Below are 10,547 nucleotides of genomic sequence, written 5' to 3' on the forward strand. Positions count from 1 at the left end.
TATGGAGGTCTTGGCAGACCTGTTCAAAGGTGCCCGACGCCGGTTCGAGCTATGGAAGACATCCGCCTGCCGTGAAGGCACACGAGAAGCCTGGGCTATGGTGAAGACACGCTTCACTAAACTGGACCCAAATCATATGGCCCGAGTAGGACCAGAGGGACCAGATGGGAAAGAAATTCCAGTGAAGTTGGTTTATGACCAAGTAATGATAGCTGCGAAGTACTCGCAGGAGGACTGTAAGTTAGATAGTCTTATAGATGGACTAGATAAGGAATAGGTGTTTGTATTAGTCAACATGTACCTTTTATCCGAACATGTGAAAATTTTGTCATCGCAGGCCTTTGGCTTTTGTCCTCCGAACAAAAACTAGTGGAGTGTTTCCGGATACTTTTTTTGAAATAAAAGAAGTATGTATTATATTCAGAAACCAAGTAACCCAGTCATTGTGCTCAAACAGACAAAATTTGAGTTTGGAATGTATGTTATACTAGCAAAAGAGCCCGTGCCTTGCAACGGGAGAGAAAACATAACACATGATCTTAACTCAACAACCATCACTCAAGATCACAATAGGTCCATCTCCTTTAATTTTTGCGAGGCATCATATTTGTGTTGCCGCTTATCCTCCTTCTCACCCTCGCCGGCGATGGCCTCGGTGTTCACACAAAACAACCAAAAACATGTGTTGAATATGGTTAATCCTAAGGCATCTCTCTCTCCCTCTCTCTCTCTCGCTTGCTTTCTCTCACTCCCGCGATGAGAAATCTGTTGTTTTCCCCTGCGACATTTTTTCAAAGGTATGCATGTGTAGTTATCGATGTTTTCTTTTCTGTATATGGTTATAGTAGGGTGTTTATTTGCAATCCGGATCACCGCCGGTATGAAAAAACGAATCTTGCGCTATAAATTATAAGTTTGCTTCCATAACAATATTTTAAAAATATTTAACAGGTAAAATTAACAACATATTTATATTCCACACATTTTTCTAATAAAATTTCATATATAATATGTTAAAATCGAAGTTATGGTTTAAAAGATACAGATAATTTAGAAAATCATTTGGTTTGAGTCAAATATATTCCAAAATAATATTTAAAAATACTTAACAAGTAAAAATAATCTCATATTCATATTCTACATATTTTCTAATCAAATTTCATATATAACATGTTCAAATCGGAGTTACGGTTTAAAAGATATGGATGATTTTAAAAAACATTTGTTTGACTTAAATATGATCCGCGGATGAATTACCTAAAACATCAGTTTTTTTTCAAAAATGTAAAATAACGGTTCGGGTGTGACTTAAATCCGGACGGCGGGTTGATTTCAAGAAAAGACAGGGACTTTTGTGTAAAATACGAAAATAACGATTCGTTTTAACATAAAACAGGAATGCGGGTTGAATTCTCTAAAATAGAGGGACTTTTCTGAAAAATGCCATGACGGAGGAAAGAAACCCAATTTACTTTATTATTAGGTAAAGATTACATATATAAGAAACATCTTCCAAGGAAAATAATTCTGTTAATGGTTACTTTACTTGGGTCGGCATACTATGCGTACACGTGCTGGAGTGTGCAATCGGTAATACGGAAAAACTATCTTGCAGTGTTTTAAAGTAGTAGCAAAACTGCAACAATCTGTCATTTGATTTCTGACCAATTATTCCCTTAAGAATGCTAGCTTTTGGCTTCACCCGTCTGAGGTACATGTTCGGATAACCTGGTTGTAACAATCGCAGAGGTGCTCCCTTTATGCCCTAGCCGAACAATCAGGAACGTAGGGCATAAGCATAGGAGCAAGGCAACCCAACTTGGCAAAAACTTAAGTCATAGAGGTGCATATAATGGCAAAAAGGATGTATTTCAACAAACGACACATATATTGTGAGCTCTAGGCTCGGGATGATGATAAGCTTCTACTTACAGAAGCCCCCAGTCATGGTGGGGGTGTGTACATTTAAGGATGTGTACCCCTCAAGTGTTCGGCTTATCCGAACATATCATGGAAATCATACAAAAATGAGAAAAATGAAAAACAGATGAAGAGAAGAAAGAAAAAGAGAACGAAAAGAAGTATGGCCGAACTTATGCATAGAACCTTCGGAGCCGAGCAGCGTTCCACGGGTTCGGCTCTAAGCGATTATATGATGCATTGCGAAGGTGGTAGGCTTTCCAGTGAGAACTTCATCTATAATGAAGGGACCTTCCCATTTTGGTTTGAGCTTGTCCTTTTTCTTCTCTAGGAGGCATAAAACGAGCTCACCGACATTATATGTCTTTGCCCGGACTTCTCTGCTTTGGTATTACCGAGCCTGTTGTTGATAGATGTGGAACGGGATTTTGCAACATCGTGCTCCTCCTCCAAGCCATCCAGGTCATCTGGCCGATCAAGCTCGGCTTCTCTCTCTTCATACATGCACACTCGAGGTGAGTCATGAATAATGTCGTAGTGCAAGACAACCTCTGCGCCGTACACCATGAAGAAATGTGTGTATCCGGTCGTCCGATTTTGGCGTGGTCTGTAGCCCCCATAGTACAGAATCGAGTTCCTCGACCCAATGTTTATCCGACTCCCTTAGGGATCGCACTAGTCTGGGTCTGATGCCACTCATTATCAGGCCATTAGCCCGTTCAACCTAACCGTTCGTTTGAGGGTGATATACTGAGGCGTAGTCGAGCTTAATGCCCAGATTAGCACACCAATTTTTTACTTCATCGGCTATGAAGTTAGAGCCATTGTCAGTTATAATGTTGTGCGGGACACCATAGCTGTGTACAACGCCAGATATAAAGTCGATCACCAGCCCGACTTCAGGTGTTTTTACTGGTTCGGCCTCTATCCACTTAGTGAATTTATTCACCATGACCAGCAGATATTTCTTCTTATGGATTCCCCCTTTAAGGGATCCCACCATATCTATCCCCCAGACCGCAAAAGGCGAGGTCATAGGAATTATTTTTAGGGCGATGGGCAGCATATGACTTTGATTAACAGCTGGCATCTGACACAACGTTGTACAAGTGCCTGTGCATCTGCTCGGGCCGTGGGCCAAAAGAAACATGTACGGAAGGCCTTACTTACGAGGGCCTGGGCTGCGGCGTGATGGCCACTGAGGCCAGCATGTATTTCGGCCAAGAGCTTTCGTCCCTCCTCTTCGGATATACATCTTTGAAGAACTCCAGTAGTGCTTTTCTTGTAGAGTTCTCCTTTATGAACTTTGTAGGCTTTCGAGCGTCGGACTATGCTATGGGCCTCATTCTGGTCATCAGGGAGCTCCCGCCTATTAAGGCACGCTAGGAAGGGTTTGATCCATGGAGTGATGACAGCCATGATTAAATGGGCGGGAGGTGTCATTTTGGTGTCCAAGCCCCCAATGATATCAGACTTGTGTTCGGCAACCGGGGGTGTGATTGGCTCCGGACTAGTATTGCCGCTCTTGTCCTGCCATACCACGGATGGCTTGAAGAGGCTTTCCACAAAGGTGTTTGAAAGTGCGTTAAGTCGACTAGAGGGGGGTGAATAGGCGATTTTTATGAATTCTTCACTGAGGACTTTCTGGGTGAGGAAATTCCTAAGCGAAGAACTACTTGCAGCAGAATAAGTACTCAGAAGTAAACATAACAGAACATGAGCATGGTCTTCATGATGAAATGAGAACAAGCGCAGAGTACAGAAAGCGCAAGCATAGGATAAAACAGGATGAAGACAAACAGACTGAAGAAATTGAACTGAGGAAATTGAGAAAGTCTTCAGTCAAAGTCTTCGAATAGATATGAATAAGAACGCAACACAGAAATGAGGAAATGGAACCAGTTAGCTCGGTGAAGACAATGTTTTGGTAGACCAGTTCCAACTGCTGTGACAGTTGTACGTCTGGTTAGGGCAGCTAGGTATTTAAACCTGAGGACACACGGTCCCGGACACCCAGTCCTGAACTCGCAGTCCAGAACACTTACTCCTCACTGTATTCCCCTTGAGCTAAGGTCACACAGACCTCGCCCAATCACTCGTGGTAAGTCTTCAGGTGACTTCCAAACCTTCACAGACTCGGTCACTCGGCGATTGGATGCTCTAGACCATAATGCCTAACCGTCCGGAAGACGCGCAGTCTTCAAAGGTAACAAGCGTCGAATCCACGCAGGATCAATCTCTTCATTGATGCTCAATCACTTTGGGTTTGAAGGTGTTTGGGTTTGGGTTTTCCTCACCTGATGGTTTTCGCTCAAAGTCCTCGGAGGATGGGATGGTCTCAAATGACAAGTGTCAGTTTCTCTCGGAGCAGCCAACTAGATAGTGGTTGTAGGGGGCAGCTATTTATAGCCTATGGAGCAGCCCGACATGATAAGACATAAATGCCCTTTAGTGATATGACCGTTAGGTGGAAGGATATTTTGGGACATCTGGCGCGTAGCACAACAACGGTCGGAAATTTGACTAACAAATTCCTCAGGGCTATCATGTTCCTCACTTGTAGGCAATTCACACTGGCGAATTCCTAACTCCTCAGTCAGAAAAAATTCCTCATAGACTAGAAGAGCTTCGTCTCTGTCACTAAAGAAATTGACTGAACTATATGAGATTTCCAATGGCTTCACTTGAAGGGATTGGTAGGTGTAGGATTTTGAGTTGAGCATCACTTGGAAATTTTTCCTTAGTATTTCCTCGGCCCCCTTTAACAGTACGGTGTTTCCTATGACTCAAGAAAGAGAAAATGAAACTACAAAAAAAAGTCTTCACACTTCATGTTCCTCGAATGAATACCAAGTCTTCAGGATCACACCAATTTCTTCACTTTTAAAGTCTTCAGAAAGTCTTCAGAAATCCAAAGTCTTCAGTCGAAGAACTTCATTTTTAGGGGTCGACTTTCTCTGTAAATATCAAACTCCTCATAGACTTATAGACCTGTGTACACTCACAAATGCATCAGTCCCTTAACCTATAAGTCTTCAATACACTTAAACCACTAAGGGGCACTAGATGCACTTACAATCTCCCCCTTTTTGGCGATTGATGACAATATAGGTTAAGTTTTCAACGGGAATAAGCATATGAAGTGTAAATACTGACATTGAGGAATTTGATTGCAAGATATAGAAGAACTCCCCCTGAAGATGTGCATAGTGAGGAATTAGCTTTTGAAGCAATGCACACTTGAAGAGTAGAATCATGGAGATCTCCCCCTATATCTTGTAATCCATACACGCATTTAACATATAATATGAAGAATTTGAAATGCATGATGAAATATGGTGACTGATGTAATTCAGCATGCGTGCATTAACATATATGAGGAATAAGCATGCAGAAGAACACAACAAAAGTGTCAGACCACCATCGGGTTTAAGTTTACAGCTCGATCCAGCAAAGTCTTCAAAAGAACAAGAGTCGTAACATAGAAAAAAATGCCCATATAAGTAGACCCGCTTGAAGACTAACTCAAATTTCTCACCCTTTGTTATCAAATGACCAAAAGGGACGCAGAATGAGGACTAACACCCCTGAAGAATATCATCACTGAGTCGATGAAGGAGCGCTAGTATTGTTGGGGTCGGAGTAGGGCATGCCGCAGTGTCGTCCAAGTATTCATGTTCATCTGTCGCGCGTGATGAAGAATATGAGCTGGCTACCAAGGAAGGAACTTTAGTCTTCTTGAATTTCTTCGCCGGTGGCGGCTGAGACCATTCAATGTCATGCTTGAAACCCATTTGCTTCAGATCATCTTCACCATACAAATGTGACAAAACAACCCAGGTGCGACCAAAGACTTCATGGAGGTAGTAATGGTTTTTCTTCACTGCATTGTGTGTACCAGTCATGTTGTGAAGAATAGAACCAAACTGACGCTTAACCCATTTGTGGTTGCGATCGACCTTATGGTGAAGACTGAGGAGAAGCTCATGATCAGTCATCACCCTTGGAGCTGTTCCTTGAGGATTTTGCTTAGAAGCATTTGCGGCAGAGTCATGAGTGACAGAGTCATCATTGGTGGAGTAGGATGCAGCTTTGTGGAACAGATCATCCAATGGACGAATGCCTTCATCAATAATAGCAGTAGCCTTGCCCTTTTCATCAGATGAGGAAAATGTCTGCTTGAGGACTTCAATGGGGGGCAACTAACTGACATGATTTTGAAAATCAGCCTTGTAGTTGAGTGAAGACCTAGTGTTGAGGAATCTCATAATCTAAGGAGCATAAGGCTTCAACTCAAATGGAGAGAGTGCAACATTTGCCAGAGTTCTCATGAAGAAATCATGGTAGTTGATAGGAATGCCATGCATGATATTGAATAGCAGATTCTTCATGATGCCAACAACTTCTTCATCATTTGAATCGTGGCCTTTGATTGGACTCAATGTCTTTGTTAGAATGCGATAGACAGTTCTAGGCACAAACAACAATTCCTTCACGAGGAATTTGGTCCTTGGAGCTTGACCGGGCTCCAGCGGCTTCATCAACACTTGCATGTAGTGAGCAATAAGTTCAAGTTCATGATAGATGCATCGAGCGCCTTCGAGGGGAGGACTGACAGGCAGGGCATGAAGTAATTCAGAGGCTGGTGCTTTGAAATGTGTGTTCTCTGTCATCTAGTCCAATACCCAAGTGTTCACATCTTCAACTTTTCCTATGATGTGCATCATCGCATAGAACTGAAGAATGAGCTCTTCATTCCAATCAACAATATCCGTGCAAAAGTTGAGCAGCCCAGCGTCATGAAGAACACTGAGGACTGGCGTGAAGCAGGGCAGTGATTCCATGTCCACGAGAGGAATATGCTCATGGTCGAAGACTTTGTCTTTGTTGAACAACAACAAAGAATAGAAGTTTGATTGGCTGGCAGTCCAGAAGCGCTTCCCTCTAAGACGAGCAGAGTCATAGGGGTTGTAGTCCGTGAAGAAGACATGCTCGTGAAAGAAGTCATCAGCCTTGAATTTTTGCTTCTTTGAGAAAGGATCCTTTGGCTTGGGGTGAGGAGTGTCAGTCAATTGCATCACAACCACAGGAATCGCGATCTCAGGTTCCGCATGCTGAGGAATTTCAGTTTCTTCTTCAGTGGCAGCTTGGGACTTCAATTCTTCAGCATCAATGTCATCAGCGCTAGTGGCTGGAATCTCTTCAGGGATGGACGGAGTGGGATGTGGTTCTTCAGAACCCATTTGAACTTCAGTTGTCATTGGGGACTAAGGAATTTGTTGTAGAGGAGTGAACAATGGAGAATTGGGGTGCTGACTTTCCCAAAAGTCATCATTCAGAACCAGCATTGTGCACCCAATGTCCACATCCTCATCTTCTCCACTCATTTCATCAACGCCGACCTCTTCAGCAGTAAACTGAGGCATGGGCGATGAAACAACTGGGGTTGAAGGGATTGCATCCACTTCAATTTATTCATCCAACTGCTCTGAGGAAGCAGCAGAAGGAATGTCTTCATCGGGTCTGCTTGGGATCACGTATTCTTCATCAAAAGGAACGAGTTCCTTTGATGGCATGCTTGATACTGGAACAACATCAATTGGATTTTCAAACGAGCTGGTCAATTTCTTCATCTTCTTCAGAGCTGAAGTGTTTGATGAAGTTGATGCTTTCCTTTTCTTCACAGCTGCACGCTCCACAGCCTTTGTCTTCTTAGTTTCTGATGCAGAAGGAGGAATTGGACTTAGTGCAGGTGCAGGAGGAGCATAGGAAATTGGGTCCATGTCTTCAGGCACAACAGATGTGGTTGCCCTGGTAGAAGCAGTTTCTTTAGGCACAGCGGTTGAAGCTTCAGCCGTCCTGGCAATTTTTTTAGGCGCAACATTAGAGGTTGCCCTGGCAGTTTCATTAGCGGCTGGAATGCAGTCATCAGCCCTGGTACTAGTATTTTCTTCAGCAGACTGATTATCATCAGCAGTGCTAGCATTTTCTTCAGTAGGCTGAGCAGATGCTTCAGCCCGAGGAATTTCTTGTTGCATAGGGGCTCCAATATTGGTAGTGAACTTTTTAGTTATCTTTACAAATCTGACTTTGGCTCCAAGCCAGTCAGCATAGTAGTGATCAAATTCATCACTCAGTTTCTTGATCTCTGATTGCAGAGCTCCAAGTTCTTCAGGTGAAAGCTTCAAGAAGTTTTGCTTCAGAAAGCGCTCTTTCTTGTACTGCGCTTTCTTCACCTTCCTCCCCTATTCATATTTCCATTTTTCTTCATTGATGAAGTGAGTCAGCACATGACTTTGACCAGGAGTGCGGTTCAGCTCAGGCAGAGGTGTGTTGGTGTCCTTGTGCCACAAGTCAATGAAGTCGAGGATCAACTTTCGGTCCAGCATCAATGGCACATTACTGCCTTTTGCTCTACCAGCCCTGTGCTGCCTATCTCTAATGATTTCAGTGAGTTCTTCATCATCAGCTTCATCGTCATCGGATGGTACTTGGAAGGCGACCTGCTTCTTTTGAGGACTTGGTCTAGTGCCTCGTCCTGCAGTGGCCTTGGTCTTCAGCAGAGTGGGGCCAGTTGAAGAGTGCAGAGGAGCCGATGAACTTGCAAAGGCTCCTGAGGCAATAGAGATGCCTGTTGTCCTTTGGCACGATGCGAGATGCGCAGGTGCTGAGGACTTGGAAGGAGGAGCTGAGGATTTTGAAGGAGCTGGTGCGGCTTGAGGAATTAGCCGTGAGGGCTTAGCAGAAGTTGGCCGTGAGGGCATTGTAGAGGAGCTTGGCCGTGAGGGCATTGAAGAAGAAGGAGCACTGGGCTTGTGTGCAGGCTTCTTAGGCATGGCCTTCTTTGGCTTGCTAGCAGAGGCCTTAGCTGTGGCAGCAGCAGCAGTAGAGTCTTCATTGAATTTCCTCACTGCTTCTTTTGCTACTCTGGCCAACTTAGCTTGATGCTTGGCCCATTCATCAGGATAGTCCTCACCGCGCTTGAGGCTAGTGGGATCATCTTCTTGGCCAGGTGCCAATGGAGGTCTTCCGAAAGGAGGGTGAAGAGCGAGTTTCTTCATATATTTTGGAGTGACATAGCGATATTCCCTCCATTCCCGTGCCCATCTCCTCTCTATCTTCTGTATGTGCACCTTGTGTTGGTCTCCTTGCAATGTTTTGCCTCATCAGGTGTGCAATATTCATCATACATATCCTCAGGGATCTCAAACGCAGTGTTAACCTCCAATCTCTTGCCTCCCTTCTGAGGTTTCTTGCCATCTGCCATTTTCTTCAGCTGAGGGTTTTGAACTATTGAGTTCTCTGAAGAGGTATGCAACTTTTCTTCGAGGAACGCTGCAAATGAGTTAACTTGATGGGAACCTAGAGATTCAGCAGCGGACATGTGTACCTGTGAACAGAGTATAGGAGAATTTGGAGAGGTCATATGCGTTCTAAGAAGTTTTTGCAAAAAGAACAAGTTTGAGGAATTTGACCAGATGAGCCTTGAGGAATTTCACTAAGCATTCTTTGACTTAGGTTCCAGAGTTGTACAGATTTGAAAATCCACACAATTGAGGAATCTTGAAGAAAAATGTTGCTTAGAGAAACAAATCAAGATCAGATGATATGTGAGGTGTTTAGTGTGTGAAGAGTTGAGGAATAAACACCTTTTGAAGATTTGAAGAAATTAGGATCAACAAAGGCAGTAAAAGTAACTTTTAATTACCCTTGACGAAGAACACGACGAACTGTGAAGTGTAGATTTGAAGCTCGCCGGTTCAGATCTTCCATGCCCTAACTTGGCTAAGGAAGACAACTACCGTTACGGCGGAGTGAAGAAATCCGCGGCCGGCATGAGTACGGCGGCGACGAGGTTGAGTCAGTGAAGCTCTTCCTCACCTGCGACGATGGAAGTAGCGGCGGCGCTAGGGTTTGAGAGCTCGAGTGAGGGAGTGAGGTCGAGCAGAGTAAAAACATAGTGAGGAAGGGAGGGGGGTATTTATAGCCGAAGTGAAAAACTGCTCGCCCGAGGAAATTGGACGAACGTGCCCCTGACCCTTCTCATTCGCATGACATATGTCACCCACATACTAAGAGGTGACGATCGTGTGCGATCGTGGGTGAATAGGATAATATATCATGGAAGCAGAGCGGTTTGAGCGGCAAAAGACGAAAATTCAGATAACATAAGTTTAAAGTTCCGTTCGCAATTTCTTCAGCAGACAAGGATATAGTGAAGATTTTGAACGGGTTTCAAATAGAACGCACATGAAGAATTTGTGAATAGACTAGGTTGAGTTTAGCATAGAGGGGGAAGGGTCCGATCACATTCACTTAGCAGAACAAACAACTTGAAAAAATTGCAATAAGTGAATGCTGTAGAGGACATAAACTCATATATATATATATATATATATATATATATATATATATATATATATATATATATATATAGCCAATGAAGAAAAACGACGGAAAGAGTGAAGACAATGCAACGTTGAAGAAAAAGGAACAACTGAGGAATTTCATAAGTGGGGAAAAAACTCAAATTGAGGATTTTCAAATTTTGGTGGTGGCGTGACCCACCGTATAAGAATGATGATTTCAGACACCGCATACAATTGTCGTAGGGTTCTGAGAATCAA

The sequence above is a fragment of the Triticum aestivum genome, chromosome 4A (genome assembly GCF_018294505.1).
Source record: "Triticum aestivum cultivar Chinese Spring chromosome 4A, IWGSC CS RefSeq v2.1, whole genome shotgun sequence".
In the NCBI taxonomy this organism is placed as follows: domain Eukaryota; kingdom Viridiplantae; phylum Streptophyta; class Magnoliopsida; order Poales; family Poaceae; genus Triticum; species Triticum aestivum.